Source organism: Manis pentadactyla, chromosome 5 (genome assembly GCF_030020395.1).
Source record: "Manis pentadactyla isolate mManPen7 chromosome 5, mManPen7.hap1, whole genome shotgun sequence".
Classification (NCBI taxonomy): Eukaryota; Metazoa; Chordata; class Mammalia; order Pholidota; family Manidae; genus Manis; species Manis pentadactyla.
Genome location: NC_080023.1, coordinates 42,765,925 through 42,790,734, shown reverse-complemented (window position 1 = coordinate 42,790,734; position 24,810 = coordinate 42,765,925). Strand labels below are relative to the sequence as shown.

Here is a 24,810-nt window from a genome sequence, read left to right as displayed (position 1 = left end):
TGTCATCTTTTAATACATTTTTTATTATTTATTGAATCAAAATCAGATAGCATAACCTATAAAAATCTTTGCCCTTTGAATTTGCTGATGTTTTCTTTGTAGCCAGATACATGATCATTTTTATCAGTGTTGTACAGACATATGAAAAGTAATGAAAATTGTCAGTATCAAGAATGTAGGATTTTGATCAGTTGTGTTGGGAAGCAGCATGGCACACAGGTTAAAAGCAAAGACTTCAGGAAAAATATGACCACTTTCAAATCATGATTTTACCATGTGACCTTGAGCACATCTGTAAGATGTGAATAATAATGTTATCTATAATAGCATCTAATAATAATTAAAGTAAAAGAACATCATAGGGTTCTTGTGAGGATTAAACATTTAATATTTATAAAGTATTTGGAATAGAAATTAGCACATAGCAAGGCTTTATAATTAGTTGGTATATAAATAAAAATAATTAGTCAATTCACCTATGTTCTTTCTTTTTATTGAAATGTCTAATGTAGTCCAAGGAGAAATATTGTGTCAATATAAGTTTTCTGGTGTTTTTGAGAATGGCTTATAGGTTAAAACGTTATTCTGTTATTTCCTTTCTAATTAAATTTTCAAGTTATTAAAGTGACAAGTTTTAAAATGTAGCATTTCCTGAGCTCTTTGTTTAGATTTTCAATGCTCATCTTACTTCCTTCAATTTTTCTTACTTCACTACTAATTTTTTTTACACCTGACCACACTTAAATTAAAAATTCTTTGCCCTTTAATAAACTTGGTCCCCATCTCATTCTTTCTTAATTAAGTTGCCTTTCCCCCCAGTGGTATAAAAATAACCATTCTTATTATACTTCAGAACATTTGATTTCCCTCAGAGCAGCTCAGGAAAGATAAGGGAGTTTGCATAGTCAGACTGGATTAGATGTGTGCCCCTGAGATGGTGTTAAGTATAGTGCATTCTATAGTCCATTTTTACCATTTCTAGTGCCCTTCATTTCTTTGTGTACATCCAAGTTTCTGTCTATACTTCTGCCTAAAGAAAATCCTTGCAGTTCATGTCTATTGATTATGAATGCTCTCAATCTTCGTTTATCTGAGAAAGTGGATAGGCCCCACTGAGAAGGTGACTTTTGAGTAACAGTTAAAGGAGGGAGGGAGGTGGCCCTGTGGACATCTGGAGGAAGAGTATTCCCAGCAGAAAGTTGTTAGGTGGAGGTATGCTTGGCATATGCAGGGAAAAGGAGGGATGCCATTTGTTTGAAACAGAGTGAAAGGGAAAACTGATTAGGCCTGAGAATCACCATGAATTTGGCAATAGGGGTGTCACTGGTAACTTGACCGAATGCACACAGCTTTGATGGAGAGTAGGAAGGAAATGCCATGTACTTCATTTCATATGATGGTAGATATACTTGATTCTACATTTTATTCCTTCCCTCCAGTTTGTTTGTTATTGGTTTGACTCTATTCTTTACATTTTTCCCTTTTCCTAATTTTCACAAGTTTGATCATTATCTGAGGCAGATACCTCCGGTGTGAATACCTTGAGTTCCCTGCTGTCTGGCCCTAATCTCATTTCTGCCTATGCCTGCCATAAGAAGAGGCAGGGATGTTTAACCGTTCTTCCTTGCAGTCCCTGGTCACAGAGGAAAGAAGAGGGATGTGTGTGACTTTGATCCATTGTGTCAGTCTGGGCAGGAAACAGGTGCTATTGTCAATTCAAGTTACTGAAACAACTTACTATGGAACTATTCCCAAAAGTGAGCACCGGGATCGTGCAGCGTTCGTGCTATTAAGAGTGCATTTCAGTGGGATGGGTGGGGCCATTACCACAGGAGGAGAGCAGCAATGACTAGGACGCTGAGAGAGAGAGCAAGTGCTCCCTGTGTTGGAAAATTAACCACTCCATTAATCTGGAAAGGAATTTAAATGCACAAAGGAGAGCATGTCGCTTCCCCTGGCCTGCTGTACTTCCACAGCATCATGTTTTCCAGTCTCCTGCTCCTGCATCACTCTTTTCTTGGGAGAAGTGACCTGCGATTTGCCATTCGCATCCAAGAGGTTCAGCCCCACCCCAGACAGGAGCACATATCCTTAGTCTTGGAGCATTTAGCTTCTAGTTCATCATATAAGAGACAAATTAGTCTGTCTCTGACTTTGGACTGGAATTTTAATTCACTTTCAGTTGCAAGAAACAAATAGATCCAGCTAGCCTAAGTGTCTTTCCCTTCACACACCCTTTGGAGATCTAGGTAATCTTGGCCCAAACCCCCTACAACTGCTTGTGAGAATGCAGTTCTCGGGACAATCTCTGCGCACCCCTGGATCCCGTTCTCGTGCGTCTCCCTGCCTCCACACTCCCACATAGGCATGGACTCTGCTAATCCCACTTCCCGCCCACCTGGCTCTTCAGTCTAGAGATTTCACCAGCTCCTCCTGAACATCCCCATTACTTCAGCATTTTCTGAGCATAAAAACTTTAATAACAGGTCACTTTTTGTTTGGCCTCAGTTTGTATTTTTCTTCAAACGTTTTCCAGTTTAAGGAGGACTCCCTGTGTTTGTGATAAGAGAACAAATAAGGAGGGCACCAGTTTCTAGTTTACTTTTAGTGTATAAAAATGGGAAATGGGGGGAAAAAACTATAAAAATTATTTCCTAGGAAGAGAACAAAAATCAGCAGCTATCAGCAACTCTGAAAGGATATACTATCAATTTGAGAACTGCCCTCTAGCAATCTCACAGCTCAGATCAATGTGGTAGTTCCTTCTGCTCCTGCACTGCCACCACCTGTAAGAATTGTTCATATGTATGGTGGCCCAACATTTCAGTGAAATGGCCATCAGAAATAAATTGTTTTCCATTGTTTCCATTTGTGAAACCATCACCATATACTCCAGGCAGTATGGTAGCCCATGTAACTGCGGGGTGGTTTTCAAAATATGTAACAACAAGTAGATCACAAGCACTAACCGATCAGAATAAACCTGACCTATCAGAAGCGATGTCAGGAGTAAATGGTACAGCCCCAGGATGGACACCAGCTGAGTACCTACCCTGCCTGTAACCCAGCAGCAGCTCTCTTCATTCTTGTCATTTTGTACCCAAATGCCTCTTTTCTCTTTCCCTTTCCAAACTACTTTGTTAATCATGCATTTATTCCGCAGACACTACTAAGCTTCACCGTGTGCTCTCCCAGCCTTTCTCAGTCCCTGACCCATTGTTGCTCACATAGGTATTTCATCAGAGTCCTTACATGTTGAATCCTATCTGGCGTCTGATTCTGCCAGGACCCAGATGAGTGATAACGTCAAGATCATAGATAGCAGAGCTCACTTGTTACATTTGAATTATTCCCTGTATCACTGCAGAGGGTAACTTCATTTCCACTACTTCAGACATGTACATTAATAGACTCTGATTTCTTTTTCTCACTCTATCCTTCTTTCCATTATACCAGCAGGATTTATTCTAGGAACAACTCTGCTTTTTTATGAAATATCACTTCCAGAGGAGGACTATGCTCTGACAGAAGTCAGCTATTTAAGCAGGGGTAAACAGGGTAGGTGGTATACAGACTCTATAGAATGGGGAGATTTGTAGGAAAGGGGATGAGGACAGGGAGAAATAATGGTGACAAGTTTAGAGGGTTTGGCTTTGAGATGACTGGCACTTGGGACTGACTTGCTGGTGACCCCTGGCATGTGGTTCCAGGTTCCTTTTTCCTGGAGAAGATGCTACCTCAGGATGGGTTGAAGGTAAATGGGGAACCTAACATCATCTCCAACTTCAAGTTCAAAGGATTTGGTACATGCAGCAGGCCCGAGGGGCAGATATGAGGAAGGGACATTCATAGCACAACGGCTGTTCCCTCTGCCCAAACCTCATGGCTACATGACTTTGAAGAATTAGCATCCCACAGTATACATGGCTCGGAGCCACACTGACACTATGTCATGGCTCTGAGTTTATGGATGGACAGACACACTGACACTGTAGTCACAGCTGTGAGTTTATGGGTGGATGGAACATGAACAGTGTTGACCCAGGTGCCGCCAAATTACCTAGGATTTATCAAGAGTCACTCAACACGGGGTGTGAGCACGCCTGTGGCAGGACTTGTCAAAGCTGTGTTTTCAGTCCACCTCTTGGGGCGACTGAGAGAAAGTGGGAAAGGACTGGAGAAGTGGCCTCTCTTCTTGCCAAATGTACCACTCCACTTAAAGGGGCTAGCTAATTGGAAGGACCAGTGTAGCCACATGGCCTGATGGATAATACTGATATTGACAAAGCCTCAAATTAAGATACATAGGGAGATCTGGGACCCTATTACCCAGACCAGTTAATAATACTGCTCCTAGATCTTAACTCCTTTAATGTTCACTGAACTGAGTGCAAAATGCAGGCCTCCCCTTGGACATTCTCATAGCCCAGGAAGAATGCATTTGTGCTGTCTCACCTGTATGTCGGCCCCTTGGTTGCATCTCAAAGTTAAACATTTCAACTCAGGATAAGTTGAACTACTTGGTAATGCGGGACTCCACGAGAGGTTCATGGTGGTAATTGGCATAGCACAGTAGGAGGGGAAAGTGTTCATTACTCCATGAACATCTAAACTTTGGACTGACGTGCAGCTTTTACACTGACCTTGGGAGGACATGGATGTTCTTGGGGTAAGGGTTACCAGAACAGGACGTGGAGAAGCCCTCCCTGCACATTACCCAAACCACGTCTAACACTGTACCTCACTGTGGCTTCATGATCACCAAGAAGTCTACCCTTGTTGACTCCAGGATGGATTAGTGACAGATACCCATGGGAATTCAGCTCTTAAAAGGGCTAAAAAGAGAAGGCACTCACCCAGGTTTATTGTCCAAGTTAAAAAGGAGCATCTTCGCCTGCTCATGATTTGAGAAAAGTCAAGTGAACTTTTCTTTTGCTGAGACTCTTTTAGAATCTGACCAAGAGGCTGTATCCCCATTAATGTGGGTGGTTTTCATGATATTCTTTTTCTTAGATTCTTTGACTCAGGAGAACTAAAGGACAGCTTCTGGGCAATGATCCTTTTGAAGACCTGCCCTTTCTTGGAAAGAAGTGAAAGTTGATTGGGAAGGAAAATACTTCCCCACCCAGAAAGCTGACTTCCTTTGTGCTTATCACACCAGAGGGGATCAGCAACATGATTCCACTCTTAATTTTGCCATCCCTTACTGGGACATCTTTTGTGTAGATATCCATGAGTCCCTTTATGTTACTAGTTATTATGAAAAAATGTGAAGAAGTTGGACTCTTGGGCTTGCACAGAGCACTCTGCAAGACAACATACAGATGGCAAGAGTTTGGGGGGCTGTTGTGAGGAAAATGGTAACTTGTTCTTCCTCGCCAAGGACTGAAGATACACAAAATAGAATGAAATGGGATTTAAATTATACAACACTTAAAAGGCTTAGGAGGTTGAGGTGGGACTTTTTAAAAAAGGTTTAGTGAAGCTGCCAACCCCACCTTAATAAGGAATATCAATTCACCTAAATGTCTACAGATGTTATTGTCCCCTGTAGAATACAGGTGTTTCTCTAGTTCTCACAGTGCCAGTCAGTCCTGACTATGGTCATGAAACTCTGACACTACATTTGAGAAGTCATTAGTCTTCCTATCCATTCAGAGAGCCTGCCTCCAAATTTATGAAAATCGTAAAGCTGTAAAAGGTCACAGGTCCACTGGGGTGACACACACAAAATCTAGAAGCATGTGGGCCTCCTTCTCTGCCTGGTCCTATTTGGACTCAGGTTGCTGAGCTGAAGCTGTGTGGGTGCCTGGGAAGATGACGGGCTCTCAGGTCTAGAGGAACTGCACTCCAGTGTCGACCCTATCACTTACTAGCTGAGTAAGCTTGGGCAAGTACTTTTTAATAACCTGGAGCCTTTAAATGAGAAGAAACAAGCCCATGCCCCTCCTTCATGCAACGGCACCTGTACTCCTCCCCCACTACGGCAATGTCCACCTGTGCTTTAATCACTGGTCCTTAACTCTACTTCTCCATTGACTATAGGGTCCTGAAAACAGATCTTTCTCATCTTTGACATTGACTAGCATATTAACAATGTTTTACAAGTTTGATGAAGAAGTGAGTAAATGAATGAATACTGTCTAGATTGTAGCATTATTTTGAAAATCAAATGTAATCAAGTTAGTCCCCTTCCTGAAGTCTACAGGCCTAGAGTCCTGGGAAAAGGAAGGGATACCTCAAGATACAACTTAATGTGAATTCCTCCATTCCCTCATTTCTTCTCCAGTCTTATATTCTTTAGTTCTTTTAACTAATATTTATCAAAGGCACTGGGCTAAGTCCAAGGAGAACCCCAATAAATAGGACCTCTCTTTCCCACATGGACTTGGGATAATTTGAGAAAAATTCAAGAGCAATTATGGAGGCCAAAATGTCACTTTTGAAATGGCGATGGCTGCACTGGAGAACAGAACAAAGCCTGGAACAGGGGAAGACCGGCCTTGAAGGCACCCAGACAGGACAGATCTGGGCATGGCCCATAGCTTCCCAGGCGGTTGCCTGCCCAGGACAGACTGAGCATGTGGCCGCTCCAGAGAAGTCTGGCTCACTGCCAAGTATGAGAAGGATGAGCAAAGGCAGGCTAGCCTGGGTGCTCTGTCCCATTTGTTCGGTCAGGGCTCCCAGGGACAGAGAGCATGACATGTGAAGCACAGTCCAACTGCGTTTGGAAACTGCTTTCCTGTGGCCTTTGGGTGGTGGGGGCACTCCCGCCTCGCACAGGGTTAGTAAGGTGTGGGGACAGGAGGGTAGTGGCATTCTATGGATGGGAAGGGTAAGGAGATGTTGATGAGGTTTGACAGGCAGCAAGGCAATCAGAAAAAGCCTCACACACCAGGCACGGCCAGCGAACCGAAGGTGGGTGACTGCTGCGAGGAAAGGAGGGGGCACTGACCAGGACTGCCAAAGATGGTGACAGGTGTAGCTGGCACTGCCGAGAGGACCCAGGTCGTAGCACTAGTCTTCATGCTTAGAGGAAGAAAGAAGCCTGGTTCTGGCTCATTAGGACGGTGAGGATGCTGGCAAGCAAGTGGGATCTGGGCAGACAGGCTCGAAGTGAAAACAGAAGGGAACAGGTCATCTGGGGCAGCCTTCAGGAGTCCAGGAACCAGGGATCACAATCAATTCAGAGAAAAAGGCAAAGTTTGAGTGAGGGAGGGAAGAACTGAATGGTTGAGAGAACACAGCCAAGTGGTAGCATTCTTATGTGTTTTTTGCAGTGGAATATTCTTGGGTGATAAGAAGACCCAAGGGGCGGCCCTGAGAACGGGCAGCTTAAGAGGAATAGAGGCAAATATCTTACAGATGAGAGGGTCAAGAAAGCTGGAGGAGTCACTCTAACAACACAGGAGCCCTCAGGATGAGGCCCACGTCAACAAGGAGAAGAGACATTTCACGTCGCTGGCATGTGGCTTTGGGTCACCTGGAGCAGTGCTCTGTGAAGGAGCCAGTAAGGAAACTAAGGCATGGCGGCCACCAAAACAGCAACAACTGTCACCAAAGATGGAATAACTTTCTGCCCAAACCCATCTGGTGTTGGCAAGTATGGAGTCATAGAAAGGGAAAGATACTTACAGTTGTGGGATACAGGCCTTGTGACAAGTATGGAGAGAGCAACAGAGAAGTCTTTTTATTTTCCAATTCATTTTTTTCTACTAAGAAAGAGTTGCTGGCCATAAATCTGTAGGCCATAAACCTTCACAAAATGTGTGCTGTCTCCAATAACTGATCTACTCCCTCATCTCCAAGAAACAAACAAACCAGAGAAGTATCTGCTCCTACACTGTAGATCTAGAGTATCCTCGAAGCTTACCTGCAAACCAGGCAATACAGGGGCTGCCTGTTGTGAAAGAAATGCAGTCGACCACATACGAGGAACCAGATGGCATCTATCACATTAGCTGATTGTTGTGATTATTACTATTTTCCGTTATTGCCCTTCTGGGATCTGCTTTACATGCATCATGTTAAGTACTTGTAATTAGCCAATGAAAGATTCAGAGCTAAGCTAGTTTAAAAAAAGAAAAAACTGAGGCCAATAGGATGGAATATATATAGCAATTCCATCTCAAATGCTAAGTACTTTCAGTCAAAGAGGCTTTATCTAGAGATGCCTTTTATTAAAATCAGATGGGATATGTTCACTTTTGTTGTGGCATTCAGACATATTGGACAACTCTACAAATATGCCATTAAAAAATAAAAAGGAAGCCTACCAGTTAAGTAATTCTGATAAATCATGAGGCACAGTCTTAGCAGTAGGTTCTTTGCCAGGAAGAGTCCTTGAGAATGCCAGCCTTCATTGTGGTGATCTAGAAGGAAAGAGCTTTGAAAACAGGCCTTCTTCCCCCTTGAGATTTCACTGTCAAGATCCATAAAAGAATTCAAATGAATCAAAAGACCCATGTGCACTGGCTGGTTAACTTGGATAGGCTCAACCTTGAGTTCAGAGAACTTTCTAATGCATTCCACCTGCTTCTCCAAAGAACAAAGTTTACTGGACAGAGCGACTGCGAAGGAGTCTTGCTTCCAAAGGGAAAGATAATCACATGGTAGCCAAAATGACATATCATGGAAGTCCAGCTCAACACTGGAAGAATTGTCACTCTTAATAAATTGTCTCATGCACAAGATACTGAATTTCTTCCTTTTTCTTTTTGCTCAGGCCTTGAAGCACTTTATTACCTGGTCCCACTGACCCCCACCCACACCTGGCATGATAGGTCCTCTTAGCTTCAGCAGGATGAACATTTCCTTGCTGTGTCCTTCCCCTCCTCCCACACACACCTTCTTCGCTGCCACATGCGGGCTGTAATCCCCCTGCCTCCACCCAAGCTGCCGTCCTGCCTGGAATTGTTTGCCCTTCTCACCATCTCTCCAAATCCTTCAAGGTCCAGTTTGTGTTCCATTCTCCACGAAATCGTCCCAAGGTGCCAGCCATCACCAATCTTTTCCTTTCCTGATCATCCCTCCCACTTACTGTCAAACTAGAGATAGAATTGCACTGTTCTTGGACTTGAAGATTCTGAGACTACCTCTGAGCTCAAGGGCACCATAGCCTTTTAGCAATGGCTGTGAGAATGGTGTGGGAGAGGACAGAGCAGCGTGTTTAGTATTTGCCAACCCTGGACTAGAGCATCCATCTTGACAGTGGTTTGTCTTGGAGCTTAATTTTACATTTCCTCATATTATCAAATTGTATTTAGTCCCACTTCTTATGGCTGTTCTGATAAGATGTATAGATTTTAAAGGGATAGACTTTTGAAGTTTTAGAGACAATAACTACACAAGATGTCAGAGAGAGTCATAACTGATGCTTCTGCAGGTCCCCTCAAGTTGGGCTTCCCTTCTTGGGGCTGGTTTCACAGGCCTCAAAAAGATAATTTCATGTACCCGGGAGGGATGGATTTCCTGGTGTGTTTGCTCATGAATACATATAGAAATCTATACATATGTATATGTGTCCTGTACATATATGCCCACTGTATAAACCAGATCACTGATTCACATGCAGCTGTGGCTGTGCAATCCATCAGCAAGTTCTCAGGCTCTCTGTGCCTTGGTCTTCCCAGCTGTAAACACAAACAGAAATAGGACCTGACTTACAGGGTTGTTTTAGAAAGTGCTTAGAACAGTGAATAGCACCCACTAGGCACTTATTCACTGTTAATTATTATTTATATCTTTCCACCAGTACATTAAAAATATTTCCATAATAATGCAATAGCTCGAATAGAATAATAAAGCCCATATTGAATTTTTAAGCCTCTAAGGATTATGCTATAACCAGGAATATCAAGATGTCTCACTTGAGATACCCAATTGTGTGACACACATCTTGTTTTTTCTCTTCTTTTATACACCATACCTGGGAGCCAACTCCACTCCTGGTACTCCTGGTTCATTTCTTATTCTTAATTTTTATTTCCCAGACCATATAGGCAGATGACTGAGGGTCTGTGAATAGAACAGATGAAGCACCACAGCCTCTAGGCCTTTGGATGAAGCTTTTTGCAGTCACTTTCTGCAAATTCTTTTCCCCTGCAGCCCACCCCTCTTTCCCCAAAAAATACTGTCTGGGGTAGTGCCCTCCCAAGTTGGACTTGATGCCCTTGGGAAAAGGCGAGGCATGACTGACACACAGGGAAGGCAGGCTGCTGTGAAGACAGCTGGAGGTGAGGCCTTCTAGGTGATTCATCAGGTAGGCAGACTTGCCCTGCCCTTCCTCCAGTCCCAGGGGACGCCCTGTCTCTGAAGGAGAAGTTTCTGGTTTGCTGATGTTTCTCAGTAATGTATCAAATTGGTGGCCTGGTACCTTTTCCTAAAAAATTTACCAGTGAAAGCTTTTGTGGTCTTTTTTACTGTTGCTATTAATAATAAAGGAGTAGTCAAACCTACCTTAGTTTCTATTGGATAAAAACATGAATGGGTGTGCTTGTTTTTTTTAAGCCTCCAACCCTTTTCAAAGTGCTCCCAGTTCCCAGGTGGGGAAGGTAGTTTAGAGCAGTGTGGGATATGGCGGGGAGAGGGGCCAGCTCTCCTGCAAGCAAAGAATCCAGAGCCTGCCCTGTGCCCCGTACCTTGACTAGAATTTCTCCTCCTTTCCTTCCTGGTTGTTTTACAAGGTACTGAATGGCTGCACCCAATGTCAAGGCCAAGAGATTGACATCAAGACGTTCCTTCTGTCACCCTCTTCCTGCTCCCTCCCCAGGACAGATGACAGACAGGCGGAAAGCCTCAGGAGAAGTGCAGTGCCAGAAGGTGTGGAACCAAAGTATTTTAGTATCAGTAGAAGAGGGATACAGAATAGGGGAAGAAATAGGGTTTCATCTTTTATTTCCTTAAAGGGAAAAAAATAGCTCTCTGGGCAAGCAGGCCATCCTGGGAGGGAGAAGCCACAATTTCCCCAGGTAGCACATTCAAGAGGGTGAATAAATTGTCCAGAGATGCTGGATAAGGGCCACAGAAATACACACTGTTTAAATACAGTGATGGGAGTTGTTTACAATCTTCTCAAGGATGCCAAAGGGTTTAACAGTCAGTGCTAATAGCTCCCAGCTGCTACCGTGTGGCCAGCTCAGTGGTAGCGTTCCTGTCTTCCTGCTAGAAAAGCTGAAGCAACACAAGTGACTTGCTCAGGGTCAACACCAAGCTTGGGACAGAAATAAATTCTGACTCCTCCCTCCCGCCTCTAACCAGCAGCCGGTGCCACCTTATTACTGTACTATCATTTGAATCTGAATCATTTAATTGCTCCTAATTGCAGGCCCTCAGTGACCTGTAACCCCCATGTGACTAACTGCCAGGCAAGCAAGGTAGAAATGACAGAAATTTTCACAAAACTCTGGGAATTTAAAAGCTGGGAGCAGGTGGGGGTAGGGAAAAAGTGTTTGAAAACTTGGCTTGGAAGCTGCTGACAAGTACCATGTTTAGGTATTTTAAAAATGAATTTTAAGTGTCACCGCCAATTTATTATATTGGAACAGTGAGACACTTGGGATTCAAATGGTTACCATTCAAAAAGGCATGTGGGAGTAAATCTCAGATATTTTCCAAGCAGTCTAACTTCACACTCTTCCTTTTTATGCCCATTAAATCACTGTCTCATTTCAGTGTTTAAACTTCCTTTTTAAGCTCTTTCGTACAGAGCTCTTGGAAGGTGGTGGTACTAGGGGGCCCGGGAAGCAACCGGCCATATATATACATTCAGATCTGGCCATGGGGTTGGACACGTGCTGAGCTCAGGAAAGAAAGTAAATTCCACAGGGCAAATTGCTCTAACTAATTCATTTGTCCACACAGAGACGCCACCTACCTGCCCACAGGTATTCAGGTAAACGACAGGTGGGCGGGACCTACTGACTGTTTCAATACCTGAGGTTCCAGCAATGTTTTATCTGTCGAGGCTCCAGTGATGTCACACATTTTCTGCTCTCAACCAATCAGTGCCCTTCTTCCTCTAGGCACCTGTACACCAAGGTTAAGGCTGGTCACTGCACCAGCAGCCCTGGGAGCTGCTGGATTCTCCACAAGCATGAGAGTGGCTGGGTCAGTGCTGCTTTGAGAGCCCCAGACGGACACTTGAAAAGGTGAGTTGAAATCCTCCGTTTTCCTCCTTTGGCATTTAGACGCCTGGCCCCTGAGGGAGCTGAATGTGGGGAAAATGCAAGCCGAATGGCGGAGCCCTGGATGTGTGCCCCAGTGGGAGAAACCCTTTTGGGAGGGAAGAGTAGAGAAAAATGCCTTTGACATTTTGGTTGCACAGGAAAGTTCTCTTTCACCTGGGCCAGATACTTAATCCTTTTTGTTCCTCTTCATCATTAATCCAGCCTCTGTTCATCTGGGAAGTTGATCTGATTTTTTTGAAACCCTGGAGTAGAGTGGAATGGAGACCTTTTGAAACTTAACTCAAAGGTACAGACCTGTTCTGCCCGTTCCCTGCAGTTGGGAGGCTAGCACCGACTGAATCCAGAGTAGCCTTATTTTTGCCTTAGACCTTACTTTCTGTGTTCATCTCCTAAGAGGCAATTTCCAGCTAAACCTGGGAGACAGGTGGATTCCCTCCCGCCCCCCGAAGTCTGTTCCTCAGACAGGTAAATTCTGCTGCCCTGCTCAGAAGCCCTCCACTCCAGTTTCCCTCCCTCTTTCTTCTTTCAAAAAGTCTGCTGTTTTCTTTGTTCCCTGTTAAACACTCTTCAAAACACTCTGCAGTCTGGATTAGAATTGTTTACACTCGGACCAGGACTGGCTGCTGGCTGACTTTCAGTTAGAGTAATTTCCTCAGGGCTCACAAGAATGTAACTTCAGGTCTGATTTTCAATCATTATGCACTCTTTCATTTTCTCTCTTTTTCTTTTAATAGCAAATACCAAGGAGATTGTTCCGCCAGGACCTGACTTTTTTTGTTTTTTAATAATTTTAGCTCTAGGGTTTATTCTCATTTTCTTAATCCTGATCACACAGCCTGCCCTGCTTCTGTTCTTGACAGCCCAATAGCCACATTCTGCCCCCGGTGCAGTTGTTAAGAGTGAGGAAAATAAATCATCTCCAAACCCATTTCCCTACTGGGATGAGTGGTGAAACTGAGGGAGAGAAATCAACATTTCAGGCAGGCACTTTGTTCTGGATTCCTTATATCAGCTGTTTTCTGAGACTCCAGTTAGTAAATATGATTGGGAGAAAATTTTTGCAGGGAATTATGCTCATATTCATCCACCCAGAAATTCAAAGTGCCTATCAATTCTCTGAAAGTATAAATTGAAACAAGCTGAGAAAATTTTTGTCTCAAACAGTTGCTGCTCACCACTGAGAATCTGCCCTGGTCTTATTACCAATTTCTCTCTTAATCCTTGGAGGTTTGCATTGTTCTGTAACTGACCTTTGTGTCTGTTCTTTTTCTGAGAGGTGTGCTTCAGTTGGTGGCTGCTGTTCGTCCCTTACTAGCTCTGATGAAGAGCTGTGTCAGTGGAGGAGAGAAAAAGACCTCTTAGATCTGAATTTTCTGGATAAAAATGTGTCTGTAAAGTCACAAAGCTCCCCGACAAGATTGCATTCCCTCTGGTGTGCCCTGGTTCACTAGTTGTTTGCACAATAGTTCATTTTTGGCTAAATAAATCAATTTTTCACTATATATGCGGGTCCCTGGCTATTAATGGAGCACAACTGTGGACACTATACTATGCCCCCAGCTAAAAGAAAGGAAAAAGAACCTGGAATTTAGAGTCAGGTTATCTGCTGGTCTCCTGGATAGTTTACACACAAGTATTGTCCAAAGGGTGAAAAGATCCACATGGGTTCCCTTCCCCATCCCTTGGTTCAGGTGGCAATAATGCCTGACTGAAAAACTGGGGTCCCTTCCATTCACAATCTTGAGCAAGTTATTTACCTGCTCTGACCCTCAGTTTCTGCATCAGTCAAATGGGACATAATAATTCCTATGATTTAAAGCGGTCTGAGAAGTGAGGGAACATATGGACAGTGTCAAGCAGCCAGGCTCTGTGCCAAGTGGGTGCCACATAAAGGCCGGTCCACCCATCTTGAGAGGCTTTTCTTGTACTGCTTGGAGGAGATAGCCTGACACTGATGAGATAAAAGGTCTTCTGTGGCTGCAATTGTTAGGAACCCTGATAGCTCTTGTTATTAGTAATTGTAAGTAATTAACTCTAATATTAACAGTTTGGAGAAAGAAAATGGGCAGGAGGCAGGAGAATGCTTGTATTATATTATGTCATTAGACAAGCCAGGCAGTTGGCCTCACCTGCCTCCCAGGCCATGGCCACCGCTGCTACTCCCGCCTTTCCCACCTCAAAGCTCTCATCCACAGAGACCCACAAAACGTGGGCCTCCACGGGCCCCGGGGGGAACTGTCCTGCTGTCATATGCTATAATCTGACTTGGCAGGCTACCTTTCTGCTTTCAGTCGTGCTATCTCAAGGGCAGACTGGCGGCTTGGTTTCCTCCAATCTTGCAGATAAACACCCCTTGCCACAGCCTGGCAGCTGCCGTGCAGGGCACTGGAAGGAGGAAGCAGCTGGCGTGGAGTCTGCCCTGTGCTGTGGCGGGGCTTGTGGATCCCGTGGATATGGCTGCACCCTAGTGGAGTACCCTGTGCCCTCCAGTGACCTTGAGTCATTGAAGGAGCAGGAGTGTCCCCAGGCTCCCGGGACCTTCTCCAGGTCTCAGCCTGTCCTGCAAAGATAGGGTGAGTTTTCATCACTCAAGAGCAAGGTAACTGCCTAGTGGATTGAGGACAGGGGTTTATACACTTGAACCTACTTCATAAACTTGAATCCCGGGGCAGAACCTCAATGTCCCTGCCCATCAGTTTCCTTGACTACCCTTTCCCAAGAAAGCGTGCTAAAATAGCGTACTTCACAGCCCCTGTGGTCCTTTACCAAGCTAGATGGCTGCAGACACGGGGGGTAGGTCAGGCTGACTGTAGGGGAGGGGGCAGTGCCACACTAGGAAATATTTGTCAAACGTATTTAATTCTAGGTGGAACAGAGGTACTGCCTCAGAATAGCAGGCTGGTCACTGGTATCGGGCTGTCTGGTTCAAAACCCAGCTCCACGTGGTACTAGCCATGTAACCTGGGATAGTTTAACCCCCTTTACCTCAGCTATAATATAGGCTTACTGTGAAGAACATATGAGTTGAAATGTATAAAAAGCTTGAAATAATACCTGGCACAATGTGAGCTATTACTAGTATTATTTTCTTGAAAGGAAGGCATAGTGGGTAGAATCAGATCTGAGTTCAAAGCTGGGTTCTGTCAAGAAATTACTGGGCTGAGTAGGTTACTTAATAACTCTGTCTCAGCTTCATCATCTGGAAAATGGAATACCTCTCAAACCTGGTGCTGTTGGGAGGAGTAATTGAAAAGTTTTCATGCAAAGTGCCTGGTGTATGGTAACAGCTCAATAAATGTTAACTCCTGTTATATTATTATAGCAAACAATTACATTGGTACAATTAGACTTCTTAGGTCATGCTACTGTTTGGATATAATAATGATGGAAACAGTAGTAAGTTGAGGGCCAGAGACTCTCTGAGCAAAACAGATTTTCCAAAAGATCCCCAAAGGCTAAGAAGGAAAACCTGTCAACACAGATTATCTTGTTTATCTTGGAATTCCAGGGCAGAGTAGCTGCCAGTTGAAATGCCTGGACTTTTGCAGACCCATGGGCAGTCAGATTCTGTGCTGTAAATAAACAGTGGATTCCTCTGGAGTAGTGATTCCTAGGTTCCTGACTCAGTGTCTCCTTTTTAGATTCGAATTCCTCACTTGAAGTGGAGAAATAGGGTCTGCTGGGATCTTGACTACTTGAAAGGACATTCTGGAAGTTGCTGCCAAACGAGGCCACATGAGGGAGGCTGTAAAACGTATGCTCCTCATTGCCTCAGTATGCATGGACTTCCTGGCAGTATAGAACTATTCCTGATATTTATGGGCTGGCATCTTATAGACTCACTTTTATGTGGGTGGCAAATTTATTATCCTCTGACAGGGCTTTTCAAAACTATTTGGAAGGAAGACTACATCACTCTTCCCGGGTTAAAGGGATTTAACTCTCTACTATCGCCAAAGAATAAGGGTCAACATGAAAAACATAAAAGTTGCCAGTATAAAAACTGCCTAAACTGAAATCAGAGACAGAATATGTTGGTTGTCTCCTGTAAACCTCTTACATTCATCCTTTCTTCTTATTTTGTTCTAAGCAACACAAAGATGCCACAGTGACCAATTGCTTAGTTACAGACTCATTTCCAATCAATACAAGGAAGAACTTGCTAAGAATTAGAGTTGTCCAAAACTCCAGTAGGTTGCCTTTTGGGACACTGAGATCCCTGTCACTGACAGTAATTGTTTTCTGGTATATAGAATGCCTGGTATGTGTTGTTGAATGAACAAATGAATACCAAGAGGATTTGTATTTCTTTCGCAGAGAATACACTATCTGTAAAATGAAGATTATATCACTGATCTTATAGGATCAGTTTAAAGATTAAGCAAGAAAATAGATGCAAAGTACTTTGCAAAGTATCTGGCATCTAGTGAACTGCTAATTAAATAGCAATGATGATTTTGCTTCACTTTATATTCTATTCTGAAAAGGAGGGGGCAGAAGGGATGACTGCTTCAGGCAGAGGGTAGACAAGCTGACTTCCAAATTTGAGATCTGCAGGTTTACAGTAGTCTATTTATTTCTCTTCTCATCACGCCTCCCCTTCTTCCTCTGCCTAAAAGAACTTCTGTCCTCTACCCTCAGGAGCCATACTCCCTGACGTGGTGAACTGATTAATATACTTCTAACAGTGGCAGGACGATCTGTCCCAATTAACCAGGGACTTTTTTTTTACACCCCCAATTTGTGACTTGGAATGTGTAGGTTTAAATTCCACCATTGTTTTCCAGTGACTCTCATTTGCTTCTTATGTTTGATGCATTTGTCATCGGTGCTTTTGTCAAAAGACTTCGCCACGAGTACAATGGAAACTCTCCAAGAATCTTCTTTAATAGCCTCTTGGCACTGCACACCATGATGTTGAGGTCGAAATATGTCATTGCTGTCTGTGGAGGTGATTTGCATAACTTGCTTGTGACTGCTTTTGTCAGTCACGTGACCCCCTATGAGCAGAAGGCTGCATGTGTGGACTCCTGCCTACTCACGGTCGTATGTGACTCACCTCGTGTTTTCAAACTCCTCATTAAGTCTTTTTGTTGTACTCCATCTTCTATGATACACACAGACTCATCTATTCTCTCTGGGCTCCTTTGCTCCCATGGGCCCCTAGCAAATTTGGCTTAACAGTCATTGTGGAAGACATCCATATTCTAACTTAATAATGGATTAAAAGAAAAGTATTATACTTTCATACCAGGGCAGAACTGCTAGTCCTAAGTAGGGAGCAGTCTCAATGGATACCACCTCAAGATATGAGGGATTTCCATATCCCTAAGCCACGTAGAGAAGTGTTGGAGTGGATTGCTGGGAATGTTTACCCCATTCAGGGGAATAGCCTTAGACTGGTCCCTGTGCTAGTTTCAGGAGCTGCTATAACAAATTAACATAGACTTGGTGACTCAATACAACACAAATTGATTCTGTCATAGTTCTGGAGGCCAGAGTTCGAAATCAAGGTGTTGGCAGGGCGGTGCCTCCTCTGAAGCGTCCAGGAGAGAATCCTCCCCTGCCTCACCCCGCTTCTGAAGCCTCCAGGCATTCCTTGGCTTGTGGCTGTATAACTCTAATCTCTGCCTCTGTCTTTACTTCTGTGTCTGCATCTCCTCTTCCTTTTTCTCTTATAAAGACACTTGTGATTAGATTTAGGGTGAATTTGATAGTCCAGGATGATCTCATCTCAAGATCTTTAACTTAATTACATCTTCAAAGATCATTTTTCTAATAAGGTTACTTTCACCAGTTTTGGGGTTAGGAAGCAGACATCTCTTTTTGGGGGGCATCATTCTACACCCCACAGCTGATATTTGTACACAGATGCCCCTCCTATTACCTATGGAGAGATTCCCTGTTCACATGAAGGCTGAAATACTGGACGAGATACAGGCAAGCAGAGTTAGAACTGGCTGCCTTCACCACTACCATTATTTATTTCTATGATCAAGGCACAATAGTGTTTTATATCCTGCAGTCCAGCTGAGTTATTTCAGTCAATAGCATGATGTGTCTACAAAAGCAAATCAGGTCACTTTAGTAGACAAATAGTGCCCTGAATAAGAAAGCAATCACTCCACTGGACCCTTAGCCCATCAAGCCACAACTGGACAAGCATCCACTTCCAGGTGCCATGTTTCCAGAGGGAACTTAATAAACTAGAGGGCATCCTGGATGGACCCTTTACCCTCACTGGACCCCCCAGGAAAACAACTGGGAGAATAAGAGACAAAAAGGAAAACAAGACAGAAACCACCAATGTTGTCTTTAATTTTGGGGGCTGTCATGTTTTGAGGGAGTGAATGTACACTGAAAGGCAGAACAAAGGCCAAAGGTCAAAATAAGGAGAGGGAAGCATTAAGCTGTTGGAAAGCTGATGGTCTCTGCACCATTGGAGGCATTTCAAACAGACACTGGTTGGTCATCCCTCAGGGATGTTGTAAAAAGAATTCCTGCCCCTGGTGAAAATCTAAGATCCTTACCCAATTCAAAATCCTGTGACCTCTAAATAAATAATTTAAAAATCTCAAATACATAACAAATGATCATGTGAGAACGCCAAGTACCAGTGTGTGTGTTCTTCCTTGATTAAGGAATTTGCTCAGATTCTCCCCTTCACCTGGATTTCTCCCCACTTATCCAAATACCATTCATCTTTGATAATCCACCTCGAGGACCGTCTATTTCTTGACAGTGCCTGGCCACACTACACTGATCTCCTGTCCCTCTTCCTCCAGAGCTTGTCCCTGGCTCCTATTTGGGGGACCATACTCATTGTGTACTCTTTTGAAGTGTTTTAACATTTTTTTCCTCTATGTTAGCTCCATTTTCCTAATTAGGCTTGAACTCACTGAAGATGACTTCAATTCCCTATGGGAACTTACAGAATTTGAGACAAATGCCAGGCATGTAATAGGTGATCACTGAACTCCTGTAGAATTTAAACATGGTAGAACATAAGAATTAGAGTATCTTCCTTCATCTTATCTTTTCCTCCATAAAGCTTGGTTGTCTGTTAAAAAAAAAACATAAACATTTCCTGAATATGTTTTTCCACTGTGGGTGGGAGGGAGAATGCCAGCTTCCTTCTTTCCCATAATTCTCTGATGTTAGGCCTTCTCAGGATCCTTTGGCAACTATGTGCATGGACAGAAAATGGTGTGGCCAAAAAATATTTGGGGCACCACAAATTGCCTGCCTTCAATTTGTTGTTGGTACAGGGTCTGCTCCATTTCTCATGGTAATAGACCAGGAAAGAGAAGGGCACCTTTTCTGGGGCAGAGTTCTCACGTACAAACCCAAGGGTGAAAGGTGTGCAAGGACACCGGCTGGAGGAAGCAGCAAATCACCACTGAGAGAGGCTTTGCTTCTGAAAGACCTTCCCTAGCTTCTAACTCTTGTATCTAGTTGGCTGCCACTTGGGACTCTCTTCACTGAATTGCTTCCTGTGTTTTTCACACTTTCTGAACATCTACATTCTGTTACTGACTCCAAATGTATTGCATTCTCCCCTTTTAGTTTTATTCTCCTTTAATTTCCTGACCATATTTCAACCTCTTTAAAAACCACTTGTATGTATTTTTTCCTGTCTTTTCTAGTGTTGGCGACACTCTGCAGGCTACTGTCTTTCACAGGCTGCATTAATGAATTGCTTGCTCCCTCTTGGAGTCATTGCTTTAGATATTAAGTAGGAGCAGAGCTGGCCCTGACCTTTCAGCCCATGAGCACCTGCCTGCTTTCTGCTCCCTCTCCTCCTCTGCAATGTATGTGGCACCCCTGCCTCCCCAGCTCCTGCTTCCAGCCCATGCTCACAGTTCCGACACAGTTTTGACCCCATGTGTGGCTACGTTTATTCAGGTCACTAAAGCACCTAATTCTTCCCTGTTATATATGTGTCTGTAAGCTAAGGAGCAGCTCATAGTGTATTTGTCCTTCCTCTGAGGTACTTTAGTTCACAATTGGCATTTACAAAAGAATGGATGGCACTTTGTCGATACCTCCAAGTCTCACACAGTTGTCTATCATTTAAAATATAATTGTAAATTTACTTTGTTTAATAGAGGAAGATAGAGTTGGCCCTAACTTTGGCAATTGATTTTCCTTCCAATGATATAATTTCAGAGTTTCAGCCTGGGCCAGGGCAGACAAACATGCCTCCTGGATACTTATTTTACAATGAGAGGTGAGGCCAGCAGCATGAACAGTTCCCTGGCACTGAACTGTTCAGTTCTTCTGTGGGTGTACTTCTGGTCTTCATGACCCAGGACAGCTTCCTGTGACTGTGATCCCTGCACTGAGGTGTTGCCTCAATGGCCAGTTCAAAACCAGCTCTGCAACCATTCTGCCCTATGTAGCTTCATCCAAGTATTAAAGCATCATCAACAAAAAAACTCAAGCTGGAGATGGGCGGAAGATGGCGGCGTGAGTAGAGCAGTGGAAATCTCCTCCCAAAACCACATATATCTATGAAAATATAACAAAGACAACTCTTCCTAGAATAAAGACCAGAGGACACAGGACAATATCCAGACCACATCCGCACCTGAGAGAACCCAGCGCCTCGCGAAGGGGGTAAGATACAAGCCCCGGCCCGGCAGGAGCCGAGCGCCCCTCCCCCCAGCTCCCGGCGGGAGAAGAATAGGCAGAGCGGGAGGGAGACGGAGCCCAGGACTGCCGAACACCCAGCCCCCGCCATCCGGGCCAGAGTGCAGGGCCCTCGATACTAGGAAAACAGGGCAGCAAGAACAGTGAGCAGGCACCGGTGGCCTGGCGCTGGAGGACACCAGAGAAGTGAGCAACCATTTTTTTTTTTTTTTTTGCTGTTATGTTTTGGCGAGCGCTTTTTGGAAGTCTTAAAGGTATAGGGACCCCAATACTAGGGAAACAGGGCAGCAAGACCGGTGAGCAGATGCCTGAGGCTGGCGCCGGAGAATAAAGAAAAACGAGCGACCACCTTTTTTTTTTTTAATTAAAAAAATTTTTTTTAATTAAAAAAAAATTTTTTTTTTTTTTGTGGTCGTTTTGTTTTGGTGGGTGCTTATTGGAAGTCTTAAAGGGGCAGGGCGGGTCACTTAATCCAGAGGTAGGGAATCCGGGGATCTCTGGGCACCCTAACCCCTGGGCTGCAGGGAGCAGGGAGGCCCCTTACGGAGATAAATAGCCTCCCAGCAGCTCCTGCTCCAACGCGACTCCACCATTTTGGAGTAGCTGCCCGAGCCAGGCCACGCCCACAGCAACAGCGGAGATAAACTCCTTAGCAGCCGGGCAGGAAGCAGAAACCCTGTCTGCGCGCAGCTGCGCAGCACAAGCCACTAGAGGTCGCTGTTCTCCCAGGAGAGGAGGGCCACAAACCAACAAGAAGGGAAGTTCTTCCAGCCATCACTCGTCCCAGCTCTGCAAACTATTCCTATCACCATGAAAAGGCAAAGCTACAGGCAGACAAAGATCACAGAGACAACACCAGAGAAGGAGACAGACCTAGCCAGTCTTCCTGAAAAAGAATTCAAAATAAGAATCATAAACATGCTGACAGAGATGCAGAGAAATATGCAAGAGAAATGGGATGAAGTCCGGAGGGAGATCACAGATGTCAGAAAGGAGATCGCAGAAATGAAACAAACTCTGGAAGGGTTTATAAGCAGAATGGATAGGATGCAAGAGGCCATTGATGGAATTGAAACCAGAGAACAGGAACACATAGAAGCTGACATAGAGAGAGAGAGACAAAAGGATCTCCAGGAATGAAGCAATATTAAGGGAACTGTGTGACCAATCCAAAAAGAGCAACATCCATATTATAGGGGTTCCAGAAGAAGAAGAGAGAGGAAAAGAGATGGAAAGTATCTTAGAAGAAATAATTGCTGAAAACTTCCCCAAACTGGGGGAGGAAATAATCGAACAGACCATGGAAATACAAAGAACCCCCAACAGAAAGGAACCAAGGAGGACAACATCAAGACACATAATAATTAAAATGGCAAAGATCAAGGACAAGGAAAGAGTTTTAAAGGCAGCTAGAGAGAAAAAGGTCACCTATAAAGGAAAACCCAGCAGGCTAACATCAGACTTCTCGACAGAAACCCTACAAGCCAGAAGAGAATGGCATGATATATTCAATACAATGAAACAGAAGGGCCTTGAACCAAGGATACTGTATCCAGCATGACTATCATTCAAATATGACGGTGGGATTAAACAATTCCCAGACAAACAAAAGCTGAGGGAATTTCCTTCCCACAAACCACCTCTACAGAACATCTCACAGGGACTGTTCTAGATGGGAGCACTCCTAGAAAGAGCACAGCACAAAACACCCAACATTTGAAGAATCGAGGAGGAGGAATAAGAAGGGAGAGAAGAAAAGAATCTCCAGACGGTGTATATAACAGCTCAATAAGCGAGCTAAGTTAGGCAATAAGATACTAAAGAGGCTAACCTGAACCTTTGGTAACCACGAATTAAAGCCTGCAATGGCAATAAGTACATATCTTTCAATAGTCACCCTAAATGTTAATGGGCAGAATGCACCAATCAAAAGACACAGAGAAATAGAATGGATAAAAAAGCAAGACCCATCTATATGCTGCTTACAAGAAACTCACCTCAAACCCAAAGACATGTACAGACTAAAAGTCAAGGGATGGTAAAACATATTTCAAGCAAACAACAGTGAGAAGAAAGCAGGGGTTGCAGTATTAATATCAGACAAAATGGACTTCAAAACAAAAAAGTATCAAGAGATAAAGAAGGACACTACATAATGATAAAGGGCTCAGTCAAACAAGAGGATATAACCATTCTAAATATATATGCACCCAACACAGGAGCACCAGCATATGTGAAACAAATACTAACAGAACTAAAGGGGGAAATAGACTGCAATGCGTTCATTCTAGGAGACTTCAACACACCACTCACCCCAAAGGATAGATCCACCGGGCAGAAAATAAGTAAGGACACGGAAGCACTGAACAAAACAGTAGAGCAGATGGACCTAATAGACATCTATAGAACTCTACATCCAAAAGCAACAGGATATACATTCTTCTCAAGTGCACATGGAACATTCTCCAGAATAGACCACATACTAGGCCACAAAAAGAGCCTCAGAAAATTCCAAAAGATTGAAATCCTACCAACCAACTTTTCAGACCACAAAGGCATAAAACTAGAAATAAACTGTACAAAGAAAGCAAAGAGGCTCACAAACACATGGAGGATTAAGAACACGCTCCTAAATAATCAATGGATCAATGACCAAATCAAAATGGAGATCCAGCAATATATGGAAACAAATGACAACAACAACACTAAGCCCCAACTTCTGTGGGACACAGCAAAAGCAGTCTGAAGAGGAAAGTATATAGCAATCCAAGCATATTTAAAAAAGGAAGAACAATCCCAAATGAATGATCTAATGTCACAATTATCGAAATTGGAAAAAGAAGAACAAAGAGGCCTAAGGTCAGCAGAAGGAGGGACATAATAAAGATCAGAGAAGAAATAAATAAAATTGAGAAGAATAAAACAATAGCAAAAATCAATGAAACCAAGAGCTGGTTCTTCGAGAAAATAAACAAAATAGATAAGCCTCTAGCCAGACTTATTAAGAAGAAAAGAGAGTCAACACAAATCAACAGTATCAGAAACGAGAAAGGAAAAATCACGACGGACCCCACAGAAATACAAAGAATTATTAGAGAATACTATGAAAATCTGTATGCTAACAAGCTGGGAAACCTAGGAGAAATGGACAACTTCCTAGAAAAATACAACCTTCCAAGACTGACCCAGAAAGAAACAGAAAATCTAAACAGACCAATTACCAGCAACGGAATTGAAGCGGTAATCAAAAAACTACCAAAGAACAAAACCCCCGGGCCAGATGGATTTATCTAGGAATTTTATCAGACATACAGGGAAGACATAATACCCATTCTCCTTAAAGTTTTCCAAAAAACAGAGGAGGAGGGGATACTCCCAAACTCATTCTATGAAGCTAACATCACCCTAATACCAAAACCAGGCAAAGACCCCACCAAAAAAGAAAACTACCGACCAATATCCCTGATGAATGTAGATGCAAAAATACTCAACAAAATATTAGCAAACCTAATTCAAAATTACATCAAAAGGATCATACACCATGACCAAGTGGGATTCATCCCAGGGATGCAAGGATGGTACAACATTCGAAAGTCCATCAACATCATCCACCACATCAACAAAAAGAAAGACAAAAACCACATGATCATCTCCATAGATGCTGAAAAAGCTTTTGACAAAGTTCAACATCCATTCATGATAAAAACTCTCAGCAAAATGGGCATAGAGGGCAAGTACCTCAACATAATAAAGGCCATCTATGATAAACCCACAGCCAACATTATATTGAACAGCGAGAAGCTGAAAGCATTTCCTCTGAGATCGGGAACTAGACAGGGATGCCCACTCTCCCCACTGTTATTTAACATAGTACTGGAGGCCCTAGCCACGGCAATCAGACAAAACAAAGAAATACAAAGAATCCAGATTGGTAAAGAAGAAGTTAAACTGTCACTATTTGCAGATGACA

General features: G+C 43.5%; 1 protein-coding gene across 6 annotated transcripts in view; it reads left to right on the top strand.

Moving 5' to 3' along the window:
* The window catches only part of LNX1 (ligand of numb-protein X 1), a 170,076-nt gene that overhangs the window by 44,418 nt on the left and 100,848 nt on the right, over positions 1 to 24,810 (top strand). For 4 of the 6 annotated variants that reach the window (XM_036895260.2, XM_036895253.2, XM_036895254.2 and 1 more), the window contains one exon: positions 12,024 to 12,149. The gene's annotated coding sequence lies outside the window, so the exon portion shown is untranslated. Of the gene's footprint in view, positions 1 to 12,023; positions 12,150 to 12,389; positions 12,475 to 14,372; positions 14,762 to 24,810 lie in introns of those variants that run through there. The other 2 variants (XM_036895258.2, XM_036895259.2) reach the window with 2 other exon arrangements.